At 40.7% G+C, this 26538-nt stretch overlaps 1 non-coding gene across 1 annotated transcript; it reads right to left on the bottom strand.

The window, feature by feature from the left end:
* Positions 1–8069: 8069 nt before the first annotated feature.
* Positions 8070–8177, bottom strand: LOC130955275 (small nucleolar RNA R71). Its single transcript, XR_009076699.1, has one exon. It is a non-coding gene; the product is annotated as a small nucleolar RNA R71 (small nucleolar RNA).
* Between the last annotated feature and the right edge of the window lie 18361 nt (positions 8178–26538).

Genomic DNA, 26538 nt, shown 5'->3' with positions numbered 1-26538 from the left:
TGGATTCTATTCCGACATGATCGAGAACCGACAGCTGGATAGCCGTGCCGTGACAGGGTGCGTTGAACATTTCCACTGAGAGGATGGGAAGTAGCCATTGACAACGGTGAAACCCTAAATACAGCTTGCCATGGAAAGGAGTAAGAAGGATTGGATGAAGACAGTAGGAAAGCAGAGAGACGGAATGGACAAAGCATCTCCATTCGCTTATCTGAAGTTCTCACCAATGAATTGCATAAGTATCTCTATCTTTATCTTTATGTTTAATTCATATATCATCCATAACCAATTGAGTCTGCCTGACTGAGATTTACAAGGTGACCATAGCTTGCTTCATACCAACAATCTCCGTGGGATCGACCCTTACTCGCGTAAGGTTTATTACTTGGACGACCCAGTGCACTTGCTGGTTAGTTGTGCGAAGTTGTGTTTATGCCATGGTATTGAGCACCAAGTCTTTGGGGCCATTACTAGGGATTATTTGAGTGTTGAAAAGTAGTGATCACAATTTTGTGCACCAAGTTTTTGGTGCCGTTGCCGGGGATTGTTGAGTTTGGACAACTGACGGTTCATCTTGTTGCTTAGATTAGGTATTTATCTTCAGAGTTCTTAAGAATGAATTCTAGTGTTTCAAGGTGATGTTCTTATCATCACCAAAGCTGATTGATTCTCATCAATTTAGCTCTTGAATGCAATGTCCTGCTGAAGCTTGGCTATCCATGTCTAATTCCTTTAGACTAAAGCTTTAGACTAACATTGCATGATTCCTGGAATTCTCATTAAGAATTTTGATACCTTTATTTTCTTTTCCACTTAATTTTCGAAAAAGCACAAAAAAATTACAAAATCATAAAAACCAAAAAAATTTTATGTTTCTTGTTTGAGTCTAGTGTCTTATTTTAAGTTTGGTCTTGCATGCATTGTTTATTTGATCTTGTTTCTATTTTCAAGTCAATAATACAGAGAACTGAAGATTCAGTACATGCAGCAGAGGAATTATACAGAAAAAGCTGGGCGTTTGAAACGCCCAGTGAAGAAGGAAAACTGGCGTTTAAACGCCAGCCAGGGTGCCTGGCTGGGCGTTTAACGCCCAAAAGGGTAGCATTTTGGGCGTTTAACGCCAGGATGGCACAAGAGGGAAGATTTTGTTTTTAATGCAATTTTTTTTCAAGTTTTTAAAGTTTTTCAAAATCAAATCTTTTTCAAAATCAATTTCTTTCCTTTTTCAAAAATACTTGCTATCAATTAATGATTTGATTCAACATTTCAAGTAAGTTGCCTTTTCTGTTGAGAAAGGTTTAATGTTTGAATCAAATCTTTTCTTGTTAGGCAAGTCATTAATATTTTAAAATCAAATCTTTTTAAATTGTTTTTCAAATCATATCTTTTCAATCATATCTTCTTAATCACATCTTTTTCAAAAATAGTTTTCAATCATATCTTTTTGATTTCTAATTTCAAAATCTTTTTCAAAAAATCACTTGATTTTTTTTCCACACTTAATTTTCGAAAATCTCTTCCTCTCTTCTCACATCCTTCTATTTATGGAGTAACACTCCTCCTCAATGCACAATTCGAACTCTATCTCACTAAGTTCAAATTTTTCTACCTCTTCCTTCTATTTTTCTGTTCCTCTGACACCTCAAGGAATCTCTATACTGTAACATAGAGGATTCCATACTTTCTTGTTCTCTTCTCTTTCATATGAGCAGGAGCAAAGACAAAGGCATTCTTGTTGAAGCTGACCCTGAACCTGAAAGGACCTTGAAGCGAAAGCTAAGAGAAGCTAAAGCACAATTCTCTGTAGAGGACCTAACAGAAATCTTCAAAGAAGAAGAACCTATGGCAGCCGAAAATAACAACAATGCCAACAATGCAAGGAAGGTGCTAGGTGACTTTACTGCACCTACTCCCGACTTCTATGGGAGAAGCATCTCTATCCCTGCCATTGGAGCAAACAACTTTGAGCTTAAGCCTCAATTAGTTTCTCTAATGCAACAGAATTGCAAGTTCCATGGACTTCCACTGGAAGATCCTGGTGGACGAAATTGTGATCCATATTCTTTTGTATTTGTATGAAATCATTATTATGACACCAGTTGAATTCACAACTCCGTTCAACTAACCAGCAAGTGTACTGGGTCGTCCAAGTAATAAACCTTACGTGAGTAAGGGTCGATCCCACAGAGATTGTTGGTATGAAGCAAGCTATGGTCATCTTGTACATCCTAGTCAGGGGGATAAAATTATGGAATTTAGAAAATCAAATATAAAAAGAAAATAAAAGGGATAGAAATACTTATGTAAATCAAGAGTGGGAATTTCAGACAAGCGTATGGAGATGCTGTGCTCCTCTTGAAACTCTACTTCACTACTCTCTCTTCCAATCCTTCTTACTCCTTTCCATGGCAAGCTGTATGTAGGGCCTCACTATCATCAATGGCTACTTTCAATCCTCTCGGGAAAATGGTCCTATGCGCTGTCACTGCACAGCTAATCGTCTGGAGGCATCACCCTTGGTTGATAGCTACATCCCATCCTCTCAGTGAAAACGTTCCAAATGCTCTGTCACAGCACGGCTAATCATCTGTCGGTTCTCAATCAGGTTGGAATAGAATCCATTGATTCTTTTGCGTCTGTCACTAACGCCCAGCCTTCAGGAGTTTGAAGCTCGTCACAGTCATTCAATACCGGAATCCTACTCGGAATACCACAGACAAGGTAGATTTTCCGGATTCTCAGGATCCTACTTGGAATACCACAAACAAGGTTAGACTTTCCGGATCCTCATGAATGCCGCCATCTTTCTAGCTTATACGACGAAGATTCTGTTGGGGAATCTAAGAGATATGCGCCCGGCCTAAGGTAGAACGGAAGTGGTTGTCAATCACGCACGTTCATAGGTGAGAATGATGATGAGTGTCACGGATCATCACATTCATCAAGTTGAAGTGCAACGTATATCTTGGAATAAGAATAAAAGAGAATTGAATAGAAAGTAATAGTAATTGTATTGAAACTTGAGGTACAGCAGAGCTCCACACCCTTAATCTATGGTGTGCAGAAACTCCACTGTTGAAAATACATAAGTGAAAGGTTCAGGCATGGCCGAATGGCCAGCCCCCAAAACATGATCACAGGATTCAAAATACAATCCAGGATCAAAACCAAGATGATAATATGATAGTAAAGAGTTCTATTTATAATAAACTAGCTACTAGGGTTTACATAAGTAAGTAATTGATGCATAAATCCACTTCCGGGGCCCACTTGGTGTATGTTGGGCTGAGCTTGATCTATCCACGAGCTGAGGCTTCTCTTGGAGTTGAACTCCAAGTTATAACGTGTTTTGGGCGTTCAACTCTAGATCATGACGTTTTTCTGGCGTTTAACTCCAGACAGCAGCATGTACTTGGCGTTCAACGCCAAGTTATGTCGTCAATTTCTGAATAAAGTATGGACTATTATATATTGCTGGAAAGCCCTGGATGTCTACTTTCCAACGCCGTTGAGATCGCGCCAATTAGAGTTATGTAGCTCCAGAAAATCCATTTTGAGTGTAGGGAGGTCAGATTCCAACAGCATCAGCAGTCCTTTTGTCAGCCTTTTTTAGAGTTTTGCTCAAGTCCCTCAATTTTAGCCAGAATTTACCTGAAATCACAGAAAAACACATAAACTCATAGTAAAGTCCAGAAATGTGAATTTAACATAAAAACTAATGAAAACATCCCTAAAAGTAGCTTGAACTTTCTAAAAACTACATAAAAACAATGCCAAAAAGCATATAAATTATCCGCTCATCACAACACCAAACTTAAATTGTTGCTTGTCCCCAAGCAACTGAAAATCAAATAGGATAAAAAGAAGAGAATATACTATAAATTCCAAAATATCAATGAATATTAATTCTAATTAGATGAGCGGGACTTGTAGCTTTTTGCCTCTGAATAGTTTTGGCATCTCACTTTTTCCTTTGAAGTTTAGAATGATTGGCATCTCTAGGAACTTAGAATTTCAGATAGTGTTATTGATTCTCCTAGTTAAAAGTATGTTGATTCTTGAACATAGCTACTTTTATGAGTCTTGGCCGTGGCCCTAAGCACTTTGTTTTCCAGTATTACCACCGGATACATAAATGCCACAGACACATAACTGGGTGAACCTTTTCAGATTGTGACTTAGCTTTGCTAAAGTCCCCAGTTAGAGGTGTCCAGAGCTCTTAAGCACACTCTTTTTGCTTTGGATCACGACTTTAACCACTCAGTCTCAAGCTTTTCACTTGGACCTGCATGCCACAAGCACATGGTTAGGGACAGCTTGAATTAGCCGCTTAGGCCTGGATTTTATTTCCTTGGGCCCTCCTATCCATTGATGCTCAAAGCCTTGGATCCTTTTTATCCTTGCCTTTTGGTTTTAAGGGCTATTGGCTTTTTCTGCTTGCTTTTTCTTTTTCTTTCTAAATATTTTTTTCGCCAATTAATTTTTTATTATTTTTTTTGCCATTCACTGCTTTTTCTTGCTTCAAGAATCAAATTTATGATTCTTCAGATTGTCAATAACATTTCTCCTTATTCATCATTCTTTCAAGAGCCAACAATTTTAACATTCATAAACAACAAGATCAAAAGATATATGCACTGTTCAAGCATTCATTTAGAAAGCAAGAAGTATTGTCACCACATCAATATAATTAAACTAAATTCAAGGATAAATTCGAAATTCATGTACTTCTTGTTCTTTTGAATTAAAACATTTTTCTTTTAAGAGAGGTGAAGGATTCATGAAATTATTCATAATCTTTAAGGCATAGTTACTACATACTAATGATCATGAAGTAGAGACACAAAATATAGATAAACATGAAGGATAAAAACCGAAAAAGCAGAGAAAATAAGAACAAGGAATGAGTCCACCTGAGTGAGGGTGGCGCCTTCTTGAAGATCCAATGGTGCTTTTTGAGCTCCTTTATGTCTTTTCCTTGCTTCTGTTGCATGATCCCTAGTGATTTTGGTGTTTTTATCTTTATTTGCTCCCAATAGTTGTGCGGAGGATAATTTATCTCCTGAGGTATCTCAGGGATCTCTTGATTTGTAGTCAAATATTCTACCACTGAGCTATAAACCCTTTAGATGAGTCTTTCCATCTCCCATGACTCGAAGGTGGAAGCTTTTTGTCTTTCCTTTTTCTCTTTTTTTTTTCTTCTTTTTTTTTTGAGGTTTCTCTGAATTGTTGATTTTTAGTTTCTCTTGACTTCCTCTTCAGAGTCTTTTCTGGTTCATGATCTGCTTCAATAAGAATGTTCTTGTCCTTGCTCCTGCTCATATAGGGAAGAAGAGAACAAGAAAAGAAAGAGGAATCCTCTATGTCACAGTAAAGAGGTTCCTTATTGTTAGTAGAAGAAGAAAGGAATAAAAGTGGAGAATCCAATCACAATGGTGAGGATAGAGGCAGTGATTGGAGATGAAGAGAGGTGAAGAGAAGTGTTAGTAAATAAATAAAATAAATAGAAAGAGATGAGGGGGAGAGAAATTCGAAAATAATTTTGAAAAATGGGTAAGTAATTTTCGAAAATTAAAACTAAAATTTGAAACAATTAATTAATTAAAAAGAATTTTTGGAAAAGAGGGAGGTATTTTCAAAAATTAGAGAGGGAAAAGTAGTTAGGTGGTTTTGAAAAAGATAAGAAACAAACAAAAAGTTAATTAGTTAGTTGAAAAAAAGATATTAAAATCAATTTTGAAAAGATAAGAAGAAAAGAAGTTAGAAAAGATATTTTAAAATTTTTTGAAAAAGATAAAATTTTGAGAAGGATAAGATAAAAAGATAAGATAAAAATTTTAATAAAAAGATATTTTGAAAAAGATTTAATTTTTAAAATGACTTGACTAACAAGAAACTACAAGATAAGATTCTAGAACTTAAAGATTAAACCTTTCTTAACAAGAAAGTAACAAACTTCAAATTTTTGAACCAATCACATTAATTGTTAGCTAATTTTCGAAAATTAGATGTAAAGATAAGAAAAAGATTTTGAAAATATTTTGAAAAAGATTTTTCAAAAATCATATCTTTTTCATTTTTTTTATAATTTTCGAAATTGTGATCCATATTCTTTTGTATTTGTATGAAATCATTATTATGGCACCAGTTGAATTCACAACTCCGTTCAACTAACCAGCAAGTGTACTGGGTCGTCCAAGTAATAAACCTTACGTGAGTAAGGGTCGATCCCACAGAGATTGTTGGTATGAAGCAAGCTATGGTCATCTTGTACATCCCAGTCAGGGGGATAAAATTATGGAATTTAGAAAATCAAATATAAAAAGAAAATAAAAGGGATAGAAATACTTATGTAAATCAAGAGTGGGAATTTCAGACAAGCGTATGGAGATGCTGTGCTCCTCTTGAAACTCTACTTCACTACTCTCTCTTCCAATCCTTCTTACTCCTTTCCATGGCAAGCTGTATGTAGGGCCTCACTATCATCAATGGCTACTTTCAATCCTCTCGGGAAAATGGTCTTATGCGCTGTCACTGCACGGCTAATCGTCTGGAGGCATCACCCTTGGTTGATAGCTACATCCCATCCTCTCAGTGAAAACGTTCCAAATGCTCTATCACAGCACGGCTAATCATCTGTCGGTTCTCAATCAGGTTGGAATAGAATCCATTGATTCTTTTGCGTCTGTCACTAACGCCCAGCCTTCAGGAGTTTGAAGCTCGTCACAGTCATTCAATACCGGAATCCTACTCGGAATACCACAGACAAGGTAGACTTTCCGGATTCCCAGGATCCTACTCGGAATACCACAAACAAGGTTAGACTTTCCGGATCCTCATGAATGCCGCCATCTTTCTAGCTTATACCACGAAGATTCTGTTGGGGAATCTAAGAGATATGCGCCCGGCCTAAGGTAGAACGGAAGTGGTTGTCAATCACGCGCGTTCATAGGTGAGAATGATGATGAGTGTCACGGATCATCACATTCATCAAGTTGAAGTGCAACGTATATCTTGGAATAAGAATAAAAGAGAATTGAATAGAAAGTAATAGTAATTGTATTGAAACTTGAGGTACAGCAGAGCTCCACACCCTTAATCTATGGTGTGCAGAAACTCCACTGTTGAAAATACATAAGTGAAAGGTTCAGGCATGGCCGAATGGCCAGCCCCCAAAACGTGATCACAGGATTCAAAATACAATCCTGGATCAAAACCAAGATGATAATATGATAGTAAAGAGTTCTATTTATAATAAACTAGCTACTAGGGTTTACATAAGTAAGTAATTGATGCATAAATCCACTTCCGGGGCCCACTTGGTGTATGTTTGGGCTGAGCTTGATCTATCCACGAGCTGAGGCTTCTCTTGGAGTTGAACTCCAAGTTATAACGTGTTTTGGGCGTTCAACTCCGGATCATGACGTTTTTCTGGCGTTTAACTCCAGACAGCAGCATGTACTTGGCGTTCAACGCCAAGTTATGTCGTCAATTTCCGAATAAAGTATGGACTATTATATATTGCTGGAAAGCCCTGGATATCTACTTTCCAACGCCGTTGAGACCGCTTCAATTAGAGTTCTGTAGCTCTAGAAAATCTATTTTGAGTGCAGGGAGGTCAGATTCCAACAGCATCAGCAGTCCTTTTGTCAGCCTTTTTCAGAGTTTTGCTCAAGTCCCTCAATTTCAGCCAGAATTTATCTGAAATCACAGAAAAACACACAAACTCATAGTAAAGTCCAGAAATGTGAATTTAACATAAAAACTAATGAAAACATCCCTAAAAGTAGCTTGAACTTACTAAAAATTACCTAAAAACAATGCCAAAAAGCGTATAAATTATCCGCTCATCAGATCCTCATCAGTTCTTAGCTGAATTCTTACAAATCTGTGACACTGTCAAGACTAATGGGGTTAACCCTGAGGTCTATAGACTTATGCTATTCCCTTTTGCTGTAAGAGACAGAGCTAGGATATGGTTGGACTCACAACCTAAAGAAAGCCTGAACTCTTGGGAAAAGCTAGTCAATTCCTTCTTGGCAAAGTTCTTTCCACCTCAAAAATTGAGTAAGCTTAGAGTGGAAGTCCAAATCTTCAGACAGAAGGAAGGTGAATCCCTCTATGAAGCTTGGGAAAGATACAAACAATTGATCAGAAAATGTCCTTCTGACATGCTTTCTGAATGGAGCATCATAGGTATTTTCTATGATGGTCTATCTGAACTGTCCAAGATGTCTTTGGATAGCTCTGCTGGAGGATCTCTTCATCTGAAGAAGACGCCTACAGAAGCTCAAGAACTAATTGAAATGGTTGCAAATAACCAATTCATGTACACTTCTGAAAGAAATCCTGTGAACAATGGGACAAATCAGAAGAAAGGAGTTCTTGAGATTGATACTCTGAATGCCATATTAGCTCAGAATAAAATATTGACTCGGCAAGTCAATTTGATTTCTCAAAGTCTGTCTGGAATGCAAAATGCGCCAGGCAGTACTAAAGATGCTTCATCTGAAGAAGAAGCTTATGATCCTGAGAACCCATCAATGGAAGAGGTGAATTACATGGGAGAACCCTATGGAAACACCTATAATTCTTCATGGAGAAATCATCCAAATTTCTCATGGAAGGATCAACAGAGACCTCAACAAGGTTTCAACAATAATAATGGTGGAAGAAACAGGTTTAGCAATGGCAAGCCTTTTCCATCATCTTCTCAGCAACAGACAGAGAATTCTAAGCAGAACCACTCTGACTTAGCAACCATGGTCTCTGATCTAATCAAAACCACTCAAAGTTTCATGACTGAAACAAGGTCCTCCATTAGAAATTTGGAGGCACAAGTGGGACAGCTGAGCAAGAAAATTACTGAACTCCCTCCTAGTACCCTTCCAAGCAATACAGAAGAAAATCCAAAAGGAGAGTGCAAGGCCATCAACATGGCTGAATCTGGAGAGGAGGAAGAGGCAGTGAACGCCACTGAGGAAGACCTCAATGGACGTCCACTGGCCTCCAATGAGTTCCCCAATGAGGAACCATGGGAATCTGAGGCTCAAAATGAAACCATAGAGATTCTATTAGACTTACTTATGCCATTCATGAGCTCTGATGAGTATTCTTCCTCTGAAGAGGATGAGTATGTCACTGAAGAGCAAGTTGCTAAATACCTTAGAGCAATCATGAAGCTAAATGACAAGTTATTTGGAAATGAGACTTGGGAGGAGGAACCTCCTTTGCTCACCAAAGAACTGGATGACTTGTTTAGGCAGAGATTACCTCAAAAGAGACAAGATCCTGGGAAGTTTTCAATACCTTGTACCATAGGCACCATGACCTTTAAAAAGGCTCTGTGTGACTTAGGGTCAAGTGTAAACCTCATGCCTCTCTCTGTAATGGAGAAGCTAGGGATCTTTGAGGTACAAGCTGCAAGAATCTCACTAAAGATGGCAGACAATTCAAGAAAACAAGCTTATGGGCTAGTAGAGGATGTTCTGGTGAAGATTGAAGACCAGTACATCCCTGCTGATTTCATAGTCCTAGAGACTGGGAGGAGCATGGATGAATCCATCATCCTTGGCAGACCCTTCCTAGCCACAGCAAAGGCTGTGATTGATGTGGACAGAGGAGAATTGATCATTCAAGTGAATGAAGAATCCTTCGTGTTTAAGGCTCAAGGATATCCCTCTGTCACCATGGAGAGGAAGCATGAAGAGCTTCTCTTAAAACAGAGTCAAACAGAGCCCCCACAGTCAAACTCTAAGTTTGGTGTTGGGAGGCCACAACCAAACTCTAAGTTTGGTGTTGAACCCCCACATTCAAACTCTAAGTTTGGTGTTGGGAGGTTCCAACATTGCTCTGACTATCTGTGAGGCTCCATGAGAGCCCACTGTCAAGCTACTGACATTAAAGAAGCGCTTGTTGGGAGGCAACCCAATGTTATATTTAATCTATTTTCCTTTGTTATTTTATGTTTCCTGTAGGTTGATGATCATGAGAAGTCACAAAATCAATTGAAAAAGCAAAAACAGAATGAAAAACAGAAAGAAAAACAGCACACCCTGGAGGAGAACTTACTGGCGTTTAAACGCCAGTAAGGCTAGCAGATGGGCGTTTAACGCCCAGTCTGGCACCATTCTGGGCGTTTAACGCCAGAAAGGGGCACCAGACTGGTGTTAAACGCTAGAAAAGGGCAAGCACTTGGCGTTAAACGCCAGAAATGGGCACCAGCCCGGCGTTTAACGCCAGAATTGGCACATAGTGCATTTTTGCACGCCACTTGGTGCAGGGATGACTTTTCCTTGACACCTCAGGATCTGTGGACCCCACAGGATCCCCACCTACCCCACCACCCTCTCTCTTCTTCTTCACCCTGGAGTTTCTACACACCATAGATTAAGGTGTGGAGCTCTGCTGTACCTCGAGTATTAATGCAATTACTATTGTTCTTCTATTCAATTCAGCTTGTTCTTATTCCAAGATATCACTTGTTCTTCAACTTGATGAATGTGATGATCCGTGACACTCATCATCATTCTCACCTATGAACGTGTGACTGACAACCACCTTCGTTCTACCTTAGATTGGGTGGATATCTCTTGGATTCCTGATACACGACGCATGGTTGCTGCTCGCCTGACAAACGAGCGCTCGCCTGACAACCGAGCCATCCATTCCGTGAGATCAGAGTCTTCGTGGTATAAGCCAGAATTGATAGCGGCATTCAAGAGAATCCGGAAGGTCTAAACCTTGTCTGTGATATTTTGAGTAGGATTCAATGATTGAATGACTGTGACGAGCTTCAAACTCGCGATTGTGGGGCGTTAGTGACAGACGCAAAAGAATCACTGGATTCTATTCCGACATGATCGAGAACCGACAGCTGGATAGCCGTGCCGTGACAGGGTGCGTTGAACATTTCCACTGAGAGGATGGGAAGTAGCCATTGACAACGGTGAAACCCTAAATACAGCTTGCCATGGAAAGGAGTAAGAAGGATTGGATGAAGACAGTAGGAAAGCAGAGAGACGGAAGGGACAAAGCATCTCCATTCGCTTATCTGAAGTTCTCACCAATGAATTGCATAAGTATCTCTATCTTTATCTTTATGTTTTATTCATATATCATCCATAACCAATTGAGTCTGCCTGACTGAGATTTACAAGGTGACCATAGCTTGCTTCATACCAACAATCTCCGTGGGATCGACCCTTACTCGCGTAAGGTTTATTACTTGGATGACCCAGTGCACTTGCTGGTTAGTTGTGCGAAGTTGTGTTTATGCCATGGTATTGAGCACCAAGTCTTTGGGGCCATTACTAGGGATTATTTGAGTGTTGAAAAGTAGTGATCACAATTTCGTGCACCAGTCCCCTCCACGAGCGTTACGCATCGCCGTCCCATTGGGAGAACCTTCCTTTCGGTCTCCAGTGAGCGTTATGCATCGCCGTTCTCACTGAGCCATCCCTATAGTATCAAGTGAGCGTTACGCATTGCTATCTTCACTAGATACTTGGCACTAAGGCCCAACATCACTCAATTTTTTTTCAATCTTCGCTATCTACTCTACTGCGGTAGAGATCCGTTTAATTAATAACTTCTTTTCTATCTGCTCTACTGTGGCAGACGTTCATTAAAATATTTTTAGTCACTGCTCTCTGCTCTTTTATCGCAGAGATCCTTTTACTTAATACATCCTTCTCGTCACTGCTCTCTACTCTTCTGTGGCAGAGATCCTTTTACTTAATACATCATTCACTTTTTGTTCTTTTTCTTTTCTTTTCTTTCTCATCTTTCTCTTTTATTTTCTTACTTATTTTCTTTGTCTCTTATTTTCTTCAATCTTTTAATTCTTTATCATAATTCAACTTCACATTCTTTCCTCGCCTTTCCCTAATGTCTTATGAAAAAGAATCATAAAATTCTTAAATCAACTGTGTCCTCTAAAGCTTTTAAGAGTTCTTCTATTTTCTCTTCTCTGACTTAAATATTCTTAATAAAATGATAACAATAATATAAATAAGATAATTTAAATGGTGAATAAATAATATTTAAAGCTTTTCTTAAAAAATTTAGCTTCATAAAACTTTTATTCTTAAACTCTTATTATCTGCGTATTAAACTTCAAACTTTTAAATATTTTATTTTTAACTCAATATTTATAAAACAACCTTAAACTTTTACAAAATACCTATTTTTACCCCTGTACTTTATTTATTATCCAAAATACCTAACTTACATAATTACAAATTCAACCTCGATTTTTATATATAAATACAATGTTACCCTTCAAAAATAAAATTTAATCACTAATCTTTCTTTTATACCAAAACCAAAACCCTTAACATTTTTCTCTTAAAATATTACTTATGCTTTAATCCGTTCTCGAGTTTTTTGATTACTGATTCTTCGTAACTTTTAATCTTTTCTCTTGGCCATCAAACCTCACCAAATTTATCTCAAAATAACACACCACAATAGTCCCAAATTCATGAGAATACCCCAAGTGACTGTTTATACATAGCCGACCCAAAATCTCAAGCAAACATCAATAATTCAACATAAACTTAATCAAACACAAACAGTAATCAATCAAACCAACATTCACTCATCTAATTCATATTTAATTATTATAAAATTACCAAATTCTATCTCCGTACAGAAATCACAACAACGAAAACTCCAGAGAAGCTTTCTGACCAACCTGCTGATGAAGAAAATGTCAGAAATCGTCTGTGCCTCCTAGAACTCCAATTGGCCGAACTCAAAGGGAAGAGGAGTTACATCACCGTCAACTTCTACCGGACAAAAGTAATGCCAACGTGTAGAGGAGGAGGACACGAACACTTTTACCGGATTATATTTTTTATTGGAGTTACAGATCTCAAGAAATCAAGCTCAGAAGGGTTGAGGTTCCATGGTTTTCTTTCTTTCGTTCTCACAGTTCTCTTTTCTTGTTCTCACCAAAATGAACATTTGCATGGCTGTTTTGATGATTAATGATGAAGAATTATTTGTTAGATGACACATGTGGGGTTGGGTGTCACATTGTAAGGCTGCTGAGTCAGCAATTCAAGTTATAAATATAACACCCTACCACACAGAATCTTATGCTTAGGTCATAAGACAGAGGTGGTGAGGTATTACGACCTCTAAAAATAATATATATATAATATAGTTGCAAAAGTTTTATATCTAGGATCCTTTGAAGAAATGGTAAAGCAAAGTCGTGAAACCGAAAAGTGCAATGCTCGTGAATAACGTTTATTTGCGTTTGAAGAAAAGTTTAAGCGCAAATAAATACATATATAGTATAAGAGTAGAGGATCAAAGATACTAAATAGTCAAGCTCCAAACTCAACCTACGAAGCTAAGGCTGGCCGGAGAATATTTACAAACACACATACATATAATCCCATATCTAAAGTTCTCAAAATAAACCCTAGTTCTCCAACAAAAGCCTCTATGAGGCACCAAGGTATAATACATAAAAGGAGAAGTCTTAGCATTTATATATCCATAACAAAATATAAAAGCCCAACTCCTATCTTCGCTACAATAGAACTCCAAACGCCTAGCGAGGTGCATCTCGACCTGCATCTGAAAAACAATAATATCGTATGAGATGAGAAATAGGGGTTCTCAGTATAGTTAAAGTACCCAAATATATAATAAACAAGGTCCCAAAAAAGCTAGAGGCAATCGTAGAATGCTGACACTCAGATTATAAAACTTAAGGGACTAAAACACAAACCATAAACAGGTGGTTATCTAAGGTCCTAACTTAACCAAAAACGAACTAAAACCCTCAATCTCTTTGCATTTCCTCCATTCCTCCAACTCCGATGAAATTGCATAGATAGATGGTGCACGAAATTGTGATCATCAATGGCGCCATCAACATAGTACGCTCAATTAAAATCTCAACTCTTTATCACAACTTCGCACAACTAACCAGCAAGTGCACTGGGTCGTCCAAGTAATAAACCTTACGCGAGTAAGGGTCGATCCCACGGAGATTGTTGGTATGAAGCAAGCTATGGTCACCTTGTAAATCTCAGTCAGGCAGATTCAAATGGTTATGGATGATATATGAATAAAGCATAAAATAAAGATAGAGATACTTATGTAATTCATTGGTGAGAATTTCAGATAAGCGTATGGAGATGCTTTGTCCCTTCCGTCTCTCTGCTTTCCTACTGTCTTCATCCAATCCTTCTTACTCCTTTCCATGGCAAGCTGTATGTTGGGCATCACCGTTGTCAGTGGCTACAGTCCCGTCCTCTTAGTGAAAATGTTCAACGCGCTCTGTCACAGCACGGCTAATCATCTGTCGGTTCTCAATCAGGTTGGAATAGAATCCATTGATTCTTTTGCGTCTGTCACTAACGCCCAGCCTTCAGGAGTTTGAAGCTCGTCACAGTCATTCAATCCTTGAATCCTACTCAGAATACCACAGACAAGGTGATAAACCTCATTTTGAGGGTTTATCTTGTGTTGATTTCAGGGGTTTTATCAATGATTCCACACACTTTCTATATGAAAATACAAGATTTTATATTCCTTTCCTAGTTTTGTCCCATGGATGAAAACATGCTTATTTTGCACTAAAATAGATACATTTCTAATCTTCTCTTGATGCCATTCGATGCCGTGACCCGTGTGTTAAGTGGTTTCAGAATATAGGGCAGGGATGGACTGGAAGAGAGAAGGAGGATGGGAGCAAAGGAAGCGAGCATGAGAATTGAGCCTTGGAAATCTCAGCATGGGCGCGTGCGCGCACTTGACGCGTCCACGTGGATAGAATAATTGGAAGCCGAAGCCAAGAGTCAAGCCAGGAGTCGGCTTGCGTAGCGGCTAAGCCATGATCTTCATGGGCGCGCACGCGTACATCACGCCTCTGCGCACATTACAAGATGCATCGGTGGCGCGCGCGCGTACCTTGCGCGTGCGCGCCGATGTTCGAATGTGATTTTTTTTTAAGAAGCCACGTGACTTAGGCGTGGAGTTAGTTGGGAATCCCATTTTTGGGGAATGCCTTGGCGGGAAAAGCTTAAGAAGACCAAAGGAGCAAGGGTTAAGGACTTTTAGTTCATTTTCTAGATTTTAGATATTTTTTAGGGATAGTTAGTTACACTCTTGGAGAAGGAGAGAGAGACTCCAAGCTTTCACTAGGGATTCATCTTCATCCAATTTCTGAAATTTCAATCACTCTTTGGTGAGATCCATTGCAATTCTCACTTCATTTTGTTCATGTTATAGATCTTCTTCTCCAATTTCAAGTAGTGGTTGTAATTGCTCAATTCTCATAGATCTAGAATTCAACTTTGTAGTTTTGGATTTTATCAATACTTTGAGAATTTGATTTTCATTGTTGCTCTTTGATACTTGTTGTTAGTTCCTTGTGTTGCAATACTTTTAATTCTACTTTTCTTCTCACTTCACTATGACTTTCTTTCTCGCTCATCAAATGTTTGATAAAATGTCAACACTAGTTATGGAGTAGAAATTTCTCACTTGGCATAGGGTTGGGCCATTAGAAGAAGTTGAATAGTTGTGTCAATTGTTGATTTGGAATTAGGGATTGCTAATTGACTTGGAGTGCACTAAAGCTAGATTCCCATGAGGTGAAGCTAGGACTTGTGACTCAAGTTGATTATTTTCATTTGACTTTCCTCTATACCTAGGGGATAACTAAATGAAGCAAGGCCTAATTGTTGTCATCATTGAATGAACTATAAGGATAGAAATTCTAATGCCAACCCTAAGCCAAGTCTTTTAATGATTGATTGTTTGTTTCCTATTACCTTGCTAAAACCTTCAAAGAATCCTAACAAGGCTTTCTAATCAATAAGATGCACACTTTGGCAATTTCAAGGGAGGACGACTCGGGAGACTAGTACTCTCGGATATAGATTGTAGGATTGTTTGGTACGAAATTTAAGTGTCGATTAGACTATACTCACGATCATATTCATCTTTGAATTCTAAATCGGCATGCTAAATTTCGTTTATCAAAATGGCGCCGTTGCCGGGGAATTTGCTTAGTGTGCCATGTTATTGTTTGGAATAAGTGTGTATATATGTACATAGTTACATTTCATTGTAAATTGTTCAAGTGACTAACCCCTCATCGTTACCATGAATCTCATTTTCCCTTCATTGCATGACGCGTTCACAACCGAATCCGAGCTTAGTCCCTTTTGATCCGGAAATAGAACGAACTTTGTTTCATATTAGACAAGCTCGGAGGCGGCTAAAGTTTGGGAAAGGTGAAGAGGTTTTCACCACCTCAACCACCTTACTAAAAGTGAACATTGAACCGTCACTCAAGGAAGGCATTAGTCATACTTCCATCAATCTCACTAACAATTCTTCTTTTGTTTTAGGTACTAATACCATGGATGCTCCGAGGAGAGTTACCATCAAGGAAGCGGGTGCACCGGATTATGTCCTTCAACCCCTTCATGTAACTCACCCCAACTTGAATGCAAACTTTGAATTGAAGACCGCTTTGATCAACCTCCTACCTAAGTTTCACGGACTTCCCGCACAAGACCCTATTCGACATCTCAAGGACTTCCATCGCATATGCTCAACTACTAGACGGGAAGGGTCCGATGAAGTTGCTATATGGTTGTTTGCTTTCCCTTTCTCTCTTGAGGACAAGGCTAAAGAATGGTTCTACACTCTATCTAGTGAAGTCACCTCCGATTGGGACTTACTTAGAAGAGGATTCCTGGATAAATTCTTACCCCCGGAAAAGATGGATAGGCTAAGGAAGGAAATGTCTTGTATAGTGCAAGGTGAAACGGAACCACTATACGAGTATTGGGAACGGTTTCGCAAGCTACTAGACGCATGCCCTAATCACATGCTTGACACTCAAGTATTGCTTGGATACATATGTCAAGGGATGCGAGAGCAAGATAGAACTCTCTTGGACACCTCTAGCAATGGTTCTTTGTCCAAATATAAAACAGCGGAGGAGGCATGGCAACTTATCATTGACTTAGCCGAATCCAATCAACATATGAGACGAAGGGTCAACCGCCCTAGGACCGTGAATGAGGTATCAACAAGTAGTGAAACCACCGCTCTAACTCAATCCTTGAGCGAGATGACATCCATCTTGAGGCAACTCCAATTGAACCAACAACAACCACAACAACCTCAATCATACCAACAACACCCTCCACCACCTCAACAACACAACCAACAATTGGTTCCTCAAAAAGTATGTGGCATTTGTTCTTGCTACTCCCACTACACGGATGAGTGCCCAAGCCTTCAAGAAGATAACACCTTGGCGGCTACCCATAATTTCTATGACCGGCCAAATCAAGGGTATTACCAAGGCGGTAATCCTAACCAAGGGCACCCTTATCAAGGAGGAGGCTACAACCAAGGGAATGGATACCACAATCAAAATTGGAGAGACAATCATCAACAAGGGAATAGGGACAACAACAACAATTGAGGAGGTCAAAGATGGAGCAACAACTCACAAAACCGACCATACAACTCACAAAATCAACCATACAACCAACAAAACCCACAAAGAAACTACCAAACATACCAACCACCACATCAAAGACCACCACCCAACCAATCACAAACTCCTCAACTCACATATGCAACCACCCCCTCCAACCAAGATGAAACACTCCGGACCATTATCCAAGGCCAAAAGGAACTACAAAACACATTTGCTTCCGGTCTCACTGGCCTCACCTCTACACTACAAGCTCTTCTTGCACGCATGGATACACCATTAAATCCCACTCCTCAACCCCCAATCCAAAGTGTCATTCCCTCTCAACCTCAACCAAATCCAAAGGGGGGCATCAATGCCATCACCCTTAGATCCGGAACACAACTAAAATAGAAAGAAGCAAAGGACTCAAATCCTATCACAACCGCCCAAGAGGAGGAGAGAATAGATATAGAAGAGGTAGTGAAAGAGGAGACACCGCAAGTCATAGTGGAGGATGAAGCCCAACCAACAAAGGAGACAACCAAGGCCAAGAGAACCTTGGAAGAAGAGATTGCTCAACCACTTCCATTTCCAACACTTGCAAAGAAAGCTAGAAAGCGCATAGAACTCGACCCCAAAATGGTAGAAATGTTCAAGAAAGTTGAGGTAACCATCCCCCTCTTTGATGCTATCCATCAAGTTCCTAGATATGCAAAATTCCTCAAAGATCTATGCATAAACAAGGATAGAATTCTTGAATTGGAAACCATCCCATTGGGGAGTTCTATTTCCGCTTTAATGGGAGCATTGCCCGAGAAGTGTGATGATCCGGGCCCTTGTATGGTCACTTACACCGTTAATGGAGTTCAATTTATAGATTGTATGTGTGACCTCGGAGCATGTGTTAGCATCATGCCGCTCTCCGTCTACCGGGTATTGAAGTTGCCACCACTAAAAAGGTCGACGGCAAGATTTGTCCTAGTGGATAAAAGCATAATAACCGTGACGGGTGTTGCGAAAGATGTATTGGTGAATATCAAAGGGTTGGTGTTTCCGATTGACTTCTATGTCCTTGAAATACCATCAAGCGAGACCGAGAGAGCATCATCTATCCTACTTGGAAGACCATTTTTGAGAACTTCTAGATTTAAGCTTGATGCCTACTCGGGGAAATACTCATTTGAAATAGATGGGAGAATTGTAAGTTTTAGCCTAGAAGAAGCAATGAAGCATCCACCGGAGAATCACTCTCTATTTCGGTGTGACCCAATTGATAACATGGTTGCCGAAGTGCACCTTGCAAAGTTAGATGAGAAGTACATGATCGAAGAAGCAAATGAAGGTCCAAGCGAACTAAACACCACACACCATACAAACCATCCGGAAACTCAAACTTCAAAGAATGACAAAAAGATAGAATTGAAGCCACTACCACCCCACTTAAGATACTCATATCTTGATGAAGCCCAAAAGCTCTCCGTGATAATTGCAAAAGAGTTAACTCCTCAACAAGAAGAAAAATTGCTAGATGTATTGAGGAAGAACAAAAGGGCAATTGGGTGGAGTTTGGCGGATCTAGTGGGAATAAGCCCCCAAGTATGCGAGCACCGCATATTTCTTGAAGAAGGAGCAAGACCGGTCCGACAACCTCAAAGGAGACTTAATCCAACCATTCTTGAGGTAGTAAAGAAAGAAGTCACTAAGCTACTTGAAGCGGACATCATCTATCCTATCTCGGATAGCGAATGGGTAAGCCCGGTCCAAGTAGTGCCAAAGAAGTCCGGGGTGACAACAATCAAAAACGAAAGTGGTGAACTTATAGCAACAAGAGTGCAAAATTCTTGGAGAGTATGCATAGACTACCGAAGGTTGAATGCGGCCACAAGAAAAGATCACTTTCCACTACCATTCATTGATCAAATGCTTGATCGATTAGCCGGTAAATCATATTATTGCTTTCTTGATGGTTACTCCGGTTACTTCCAAATTCACATTGCTCTAGAGGACCAAGAAAAAACCACATTTACTTGCCCCTTTGGAATGTATGCTTACAAGCGTATGCCGTTTGGCCTATGCAATGCACCGGCAACGTTTCAAAGATGCATGATGAGCTTATTTGCGGACTTTCTAGAGCAATCTATGGAAGTTTTCATGGACGACTTTAGTGTGTACGGTGATTCATTTGAGCATTGCTTAGGTAACCTTGAAAAAGTCTTAGAGAGATGCACCAAAACAAACCTTGTCTTAAATTTTGAAAAATGTCATTTCATGGTCAAACAAGGCATTGTTTTGGGACACATAGTATCAAAAGAAGGCATCTCCGTAGATCCGGCAAAAATAAATATCATATCTAGTTTACCTTACCCCTCCTCCAAGAGGGAAGTCCGCTCTTTTTTTGGACATGCAGGATTCTACCGGAGATTCATCAAAGACTTTAGCAAGGTGGCCTTACCTCTCTCTCGACTACTACAAAAGGACACGGAATTTGAGCTGAGCAAGGAGTGTATGGAAGCATATGACAAACTTAAAGTAGCATTGACACAAGCTCCTATTGTGCGAGGACCAAATTGGACTCAACCATTTGAAATCATGTGTGATGCTTCGAATTACGCGATAGGAGCCGCGTTAGCACAACGCGAGGGTAAGATTCCCTATGTCATAGCTTATGCTTCCAAAACACTAGACGGAGCCCAATCCAACTACACTACTACCGAAAAGGAACTCCTAGCTATTGTTTTTGCTTTGGACAAGTTCTGAGCCTATCTTCTTGGTTCCAAGGTTGTAGTGTACTCGGATCACGCGGCACTAAAGTACTTGTTGGCCAAAAAGGAATCAAAACCGAGATTAATTCGTTGGGTGCTTTTGTTATAAGAATTTGACTTGGAGATCAAGGATAGGAGTAGTTCCCAAAACCTAGTGGCGGACCATTTAAGTCGCCTCGAACACACAAAAGGCGACACCACTCCTATCAATGACTCTTTTCCTTTAGATGCTTTGCACGCAATCTCGGAAGTAGTTCCTTGGTATGCCCCAATAGCAAACTACTTGGTTTCACGCACTTTCCCTCCCAATCTCAACAAACACAAAAAGGATAAGCTGAAAAGCGAATCCAAATACTATGTTTGGGATGATCCCTATTTGTGGAGGCTTGGAGCGGACCAAATAGTGCGACGGTGCATACCTCAAACCGAATTCCAAGCAATCTTGGAAGCTTGCCATGCTTCCGAAGGAGGTGGCCACTATGGCCCCCAAAGAACGGCAAGAAAGGTCCTTGATTGCGGATTTTGGTGGCCAACTCTTCTCAAAGATGCTTCCCTCTATTGCAAATCTTGTCCCCAATGCATTCGGTTTGGAAATATTTCCAAGAAGGACGAAATTCCCCAACAAAGTATGCTTTTTTGTGAAATCTTTGACGTATGGGGAATCGACTTCATGGGACCATTTCCAAATTCCAATGGCTTCCTCTACATCTTGTTAGCCGTCGATTATGTGTCAAAATGGGTGGAGGCAATCCCCACCCGAACGGATGACGCTCATGTTGTTTATTCTTTTGTGAAGAACAATATCATTTGTCGCTTTGGCTCCCCAAGAGCAATCATAAGTGACCAAAGATCCCACTTTTGCAACAAAAAAATGGACGGCCTCATGAGAAAATATGGCATCATACACAAAGTCGCCACGGCCTACCACCCTCAGACAAATGGCCAAGCCGAAGTTTCTAACCGGGAAATCAAGCATGTGTTGGAAAGGATTGTGAAGCCGAATAGGAAGGATTGGAGCACTAAACTCTCCGATGCACTTTGGGCCTATCGAACGGCTTACAAGACACCCATTGGCATGAGCCCCTTTAGGCTTGTATATGGTAAAGCATGCCACTTACCGGTAGAAATTGAACACAAAGCTTATTGGGCCGTAAAGGAATGTAATATGAGCTTGGGTGGGGCCGGAGTAGAGAGAAAGCTTCAATTAGCGGAATTGGAATGCTTGAGATTAGAAGCTTATGACAACTCTAGACTTTACAAGGAAAAGATGAAAGCCATCCATGACAAGAACATTAGGAGAAGAGAATTCCGACCCGGTGAACTAGTCCTTCTCTACAACTCAAGGTTGAGATTACTACCCGGAAAGCTTAGATCAAGGTGGGATGGACCCTACCAAGTGGAGAAAGTAGAACCTTATGGGGTCTACCACTTGCGCCACCCATCAAGTCCGGACATTTTCAAGGTAAACGGGCACCGTCTCAAATTGTATCATGGTGAGCAAAGAAAGAACTCTAAGGAATTTGAAGTGTTCCTCTTGAGGGATGCACCTCTTGAACAAGAACTTTGAACTATTGAAAGTCCAACTTAAGGACGGTAAACAAAAGTGCTAGGTGGGAGACACCCCACCATGGTAAGATCTTCCTTTGTACATAGCCATTGCATCATTCTTTGATTGACACTTGCTTAAACACTTGACTTCATGTTTGTTAGCTAGATTTCAATTCTAATTCTGCCTCATTTGTTGAGTTCATTGGTAGTTTATCAAGTTAAAACACCCTGCTGTAGGGCTTAAGTGGCTGTTTGGGGGGGGTTGGAATGTTATAAGTGGTGCAAAAACATGCAAACTTTTGAAAAGGGCAGCCTTCTGCGCGTGCGTGCACCTGGCGCGTGCGCGCCCTTGAGGCATTTGACGGCCACCCACGCGGACGCGCACCGTACGCGGACGCGTGGGTTGCGAAAAACACCCCTCCATATATTTACCCGAGAGTTACGCCCACACCATGCCAGCACCATGCCTGAAGCATAGGCCACCCGCGCGTGCGCGCCCATGGAGCGTACGCGCGCTTAGGCGAAATCAGTAGATCGACGCGCTAGCGTACTGTGCGCGTCCACGTCGATCACCTTGTTGCACTCCTGGTACATATTCCAGAGAGTTAAGCCACTCTCGAGCCCGCACTAAGCCACCGGCCCAGTACTTCTGCCACGAGCGCGCACTTGGCGCGCACGCGTCCATACACAAACCACACGAGGTGCGCGCGCGCCTTAGCCGCGCACGCGTCCCCTGTGCTGCACTCTCCTCTAGGCCACTCCACAGAGAGTTAGGCCCACCCCAGGCCCATCTCATGCCTGGGGCATAACCACATTGACGCGTACGCGCACCGTGCGCGCGCGCGCCAATAGCCCTGCAGCCAACTTCTGGCACCTCATCCAGAGAGTTATGCCACCTCTATGCCACCACTGTGCTACCAGCCCAAGTGCATGGGCGCGTGCGCGCAGCGTACGCGCGCGCGCCCCCACACCACCTCGCTCCCTTGCGCGAGCGCGCACCATGCGCGCACGCGCAGGTGATCGACGCCAACTTAAGAGGGAGCTTACTTGCCCCCTTCATTCTTCTCCTCCTTTCCCTCTTCTTCTCATTCTTTCTACTACCCATCCACTTACTACCATCTCTTCTTCCAGTCAACCACCTCCCACCACCTACCTCCGGTGGCCCCACATCACCCCTCCACCCTCCATCACTCTACTCTACAACTTCTTCTTCCATATCCTCTTCCATCTCTCAAGGTACTATACTAAGCTACCCTCTTACTCCGCCTATCTCTTTTGATTCTCAATTATTTAGTTTCATTTTCTTCTAGGTAGCTTCTTTCCTTTTCTCCTCCCCCTTTTTAGTTACTTCTTTAGGGTGTTTTTGTTTTTCTTTCTCTCTTTTTCAATTTAACTCTTCATTGGCATTTGGGTCTCAACTTCTCTTGCATTGGTAAATGAGATGTGTTGCTTGTTTTTCTTACAATCACTGTGCACTGTAGTCATTGATAATGGATTGTGGAATGTTACATTGCTTTCACCTTCACCTAATCACATACTATAAAAAGGGTGCACGCCAAGTGTTCGACGAAAGGCATACTTGAGTTTTGAGCTCATTTTGACTACATTGCCTCTCAACTAATCACTTTTGCATGCATCCCCACATTCTCCAATCCATCCACTCACTTTTCTTAACTTGCTTCCCATTTTAGATATTTAAGGGTGTATGCTTCTCATGCTTCTTACTTGCATGCTTCAACTACCCTTGTACCACATGCAATTGAATTGCCTTGCTCTTCACATGTTATCTTAGTTACATGTTGCAGCTGTCGTGTAATAGTGATACCCATATTCTATGGCATAACTTTTTATTGCATCATCACATTTTAATTACGCTTCTTTGGGTTTGACGTTATTCCCTTTCTTTACTATCACAGGATGGTAATCAAAAAGAACAAAGGGAAGGCTCCAAAGAAGCCAGCTTCCAATAAAGCGCGCCAAGAACTAACGGCCAAGCCACTCTTAAAGAAGACTAAGGGCCCCGTTGATGTTCTAGAGAAGGACAACCCTCCAAAGGATTCAAATAAGTTCCCCAACCGCTACTGCGAACTTGTTTACTCAAGAATGATTGAAAGGAATTATCACCCGGAGCCCCTCCTAGTCCTACCGGCTCACCTCAATCCGATTGTGATGCCACACATTGACCGGAGGCATTGGAGGTTCCTCTTGAGGCAACCAAAGGAGGCCAATCTCTCATGGGTGGTGGAATTCTACTCCAACTACCACTCACCCCTTCTCACATCAATCTTTGTGCGCCGGAAGCAAGTGCCAGTCACAGTGGAAACTATCCGAGAAGTCCTTGGGATTGGGCCATTGTCGGATGGATATGATGCCTACCAAGAAGTCTTGGCTACATGCGATGACCGTGCATTCGATTGGGGCGCGATCCTCCGCGTAATTGCTTTACCCGACGCATATTGGATTCGGGGAACCATAAAGCAAAGACCAAAGGGTTTAGATGTCCGCCACCTCACTCAAGAAGCCACGGCATGGGCCCAAATTCTAGCTCACTACGTGCTCCCAAGCACCCATGGGTCATCCATTACCGCCGAGCTTGCCTTATTAATATGGTGCATCTTAACCGAGAAACCGGTCGACATTTCGCATGCCATTCGCCAATCCATGGGGCGCATTCATGCCAAAGGAAATCTACCATTCCCCGCTATGGTGACCGAATTAGTTGCAAAGGCCGGCGTCAACAGAGAGGCAAAGGATAGGAGAACCTCAATTCCGGTCGAAGGCGATGTCATTCCGACTAAGAGGTGCCTCAAGCCTCCGGAATTCACCAAGGACATTGGGCTACCCACACCAACACGCAACACTTCCACATCATCTACACCACCAAAATCAGCCACCCAACGCCTTGAAGACCTTCACAAGAAATTGGACCGTTATGAGAGGCGTAACCAACGCCGATATGCTCATGTGAAGAGACTTCTAAGCGTAGTCACCCCACCTATGGAGGAACCAGATATCTCCACATCCACCGCAACTTCAAGCGGAGATAGCGATGACATTGGAGATGAGGGACACTCGGGACTCGACCACCCATTGCTCCTAACCTATAGCACGGAGGATCGTGCTAAGTTTTAAGTGTGGGGAGGTCGGCCGACCAATCTCCGTAGGTAACATCCGAATAAATTTTTGTTCCTTGAACTCCATTGTAATTAGGATAGGTTGCATGATTAGGTTTTAGTTGACACCATTCGCATGATAAGTTTACTTGGTTGGAACAATGAAACTCTTTCTTAGGAAACCAATACTTTGGGACAACTGTGGCATCGCCAATTTTAAATACTTGATGCCAAATTTGCATGAAGAATTATATTTTGGAACATGGATTTTGAAGTTAAGAACACAAGCTAGTGAGTTTTGAGCCTAATTGCGTGGTTACATCTTATAACCACTTATTCTCCTTCTTGTGTGCATTATTCTCTTTCTATGATTGTAATCTTTGATTTGTTTGATTCTTTATGTCCATTATTTTATGTATTCATGCATTTATATGATTGAGGCCATCATTTCATTAGCTCACTTACCCAAATGGCTTTACCTTTTATCTCCCCTTGTTAACCAAATTTGAGCCTGCGATTAACCCGCTTGTTCTTAATTTTAGCACATTACAAGCCGTAAAGCAAAAAACAATAAATGTCCTTATTTGGATCTTTGATTAGCTTAGGCTAGAGTGTGTGAGTATCATTCAAGTGTGGGAACCTTGGGACATTAGGTGAATAAAAGGGTAGTTTTGTATTGTTACTGAAAATATTGGGAATTGGGTACATACTCATGTATTGATCAAATGTAAAACCTTATGCATTGATGTTCTTGTATATAAAAAAAATGAGAAAAAGAAAAGAAAAAAAAAAGAGAAAAGAAAAGGAAAGAAATAAATATGCAAAAGAAAAGGAAATAGAAAAAGAAAGACATAAAAAGGGGACAAAACGCCCCAAGGTAAAGTGTAGCTCAATAAAATCAATGCATAAGTGTTGTGAAGTGAAAAGAAAGTGCATGAGTATGTGGAAAAGTGAAGGATGGGTAGCTAGGTTAGCACTTAATTGTATAGGTTATTATATAGGTTAGGTTGGAAGTTTAAGCTTATCAAAGATTCAAATTTCAAACTCACTTAACCAAATATGCACCCTACCTGAACCCTAGCCCCATTACAACCTAAAGAAAAGACCTCATGATAATTGTATGCATGCATTGAATAAGTGTTGATTGTTAGAAGAGAAACAAATCTTGGAAAGCATGATTAGGGGAGAATTGAGTGAATCAACCCTAAACACCGAGCGGTTAGAGTGTAAATACTTCCGGTGAGGGTTCGATGCTCAATCCATTGATTCCCGGCTCTCACGAGCATTCCTCATGCAAGGTTGCATATATCGCATTTGATGCTTAAAATTGGCAAGTGGTGGACGAAATTGTGATCCATATTCTTTTGTATTTGTATGAAATCATTATTATGGCACCAGTTGAATTCACAACTCCGTTCAACTAACCAGCAAGTGTACTAGGTCATCCAAGTCATAAACCTTACGCGAGTAAGGGTCGATCCCACAGAGATTGTTGGTATGAAGCAAGCTATGGTCACCTTGTAAATCTCAGTTAGGCAGATTAAATTGGTTTATGGTTTCGAAAATAGAAATAAGAAAATAGAAAAAATAATAAAAGGGATAGAATACTTATGCAGATTCATTGGTGGGAATTTCAGATAAGCGA

This window comes from Arachis stenosperma, chromosome 1, assembly GCF_014773155.1.
Source record: "Arachis stenosperma cultivar V10309 chromosome 1, arast.V10309.gnm1.PFL2, whole genome shotgun sequence".
Classification (NCBI taxonomy): domain Eukaryota; kingdom Viridiplantae; phylum Streptophyta; class Magnoliopsida; order Fabales; family Fabaceae; genus Arachis; species Arachis stenosperma.
The sequence above is the reverse complement of the archived record's forward strand: the minus strand, read 5'-3'. Positions and strand labels throughout refer to the sequence as shown.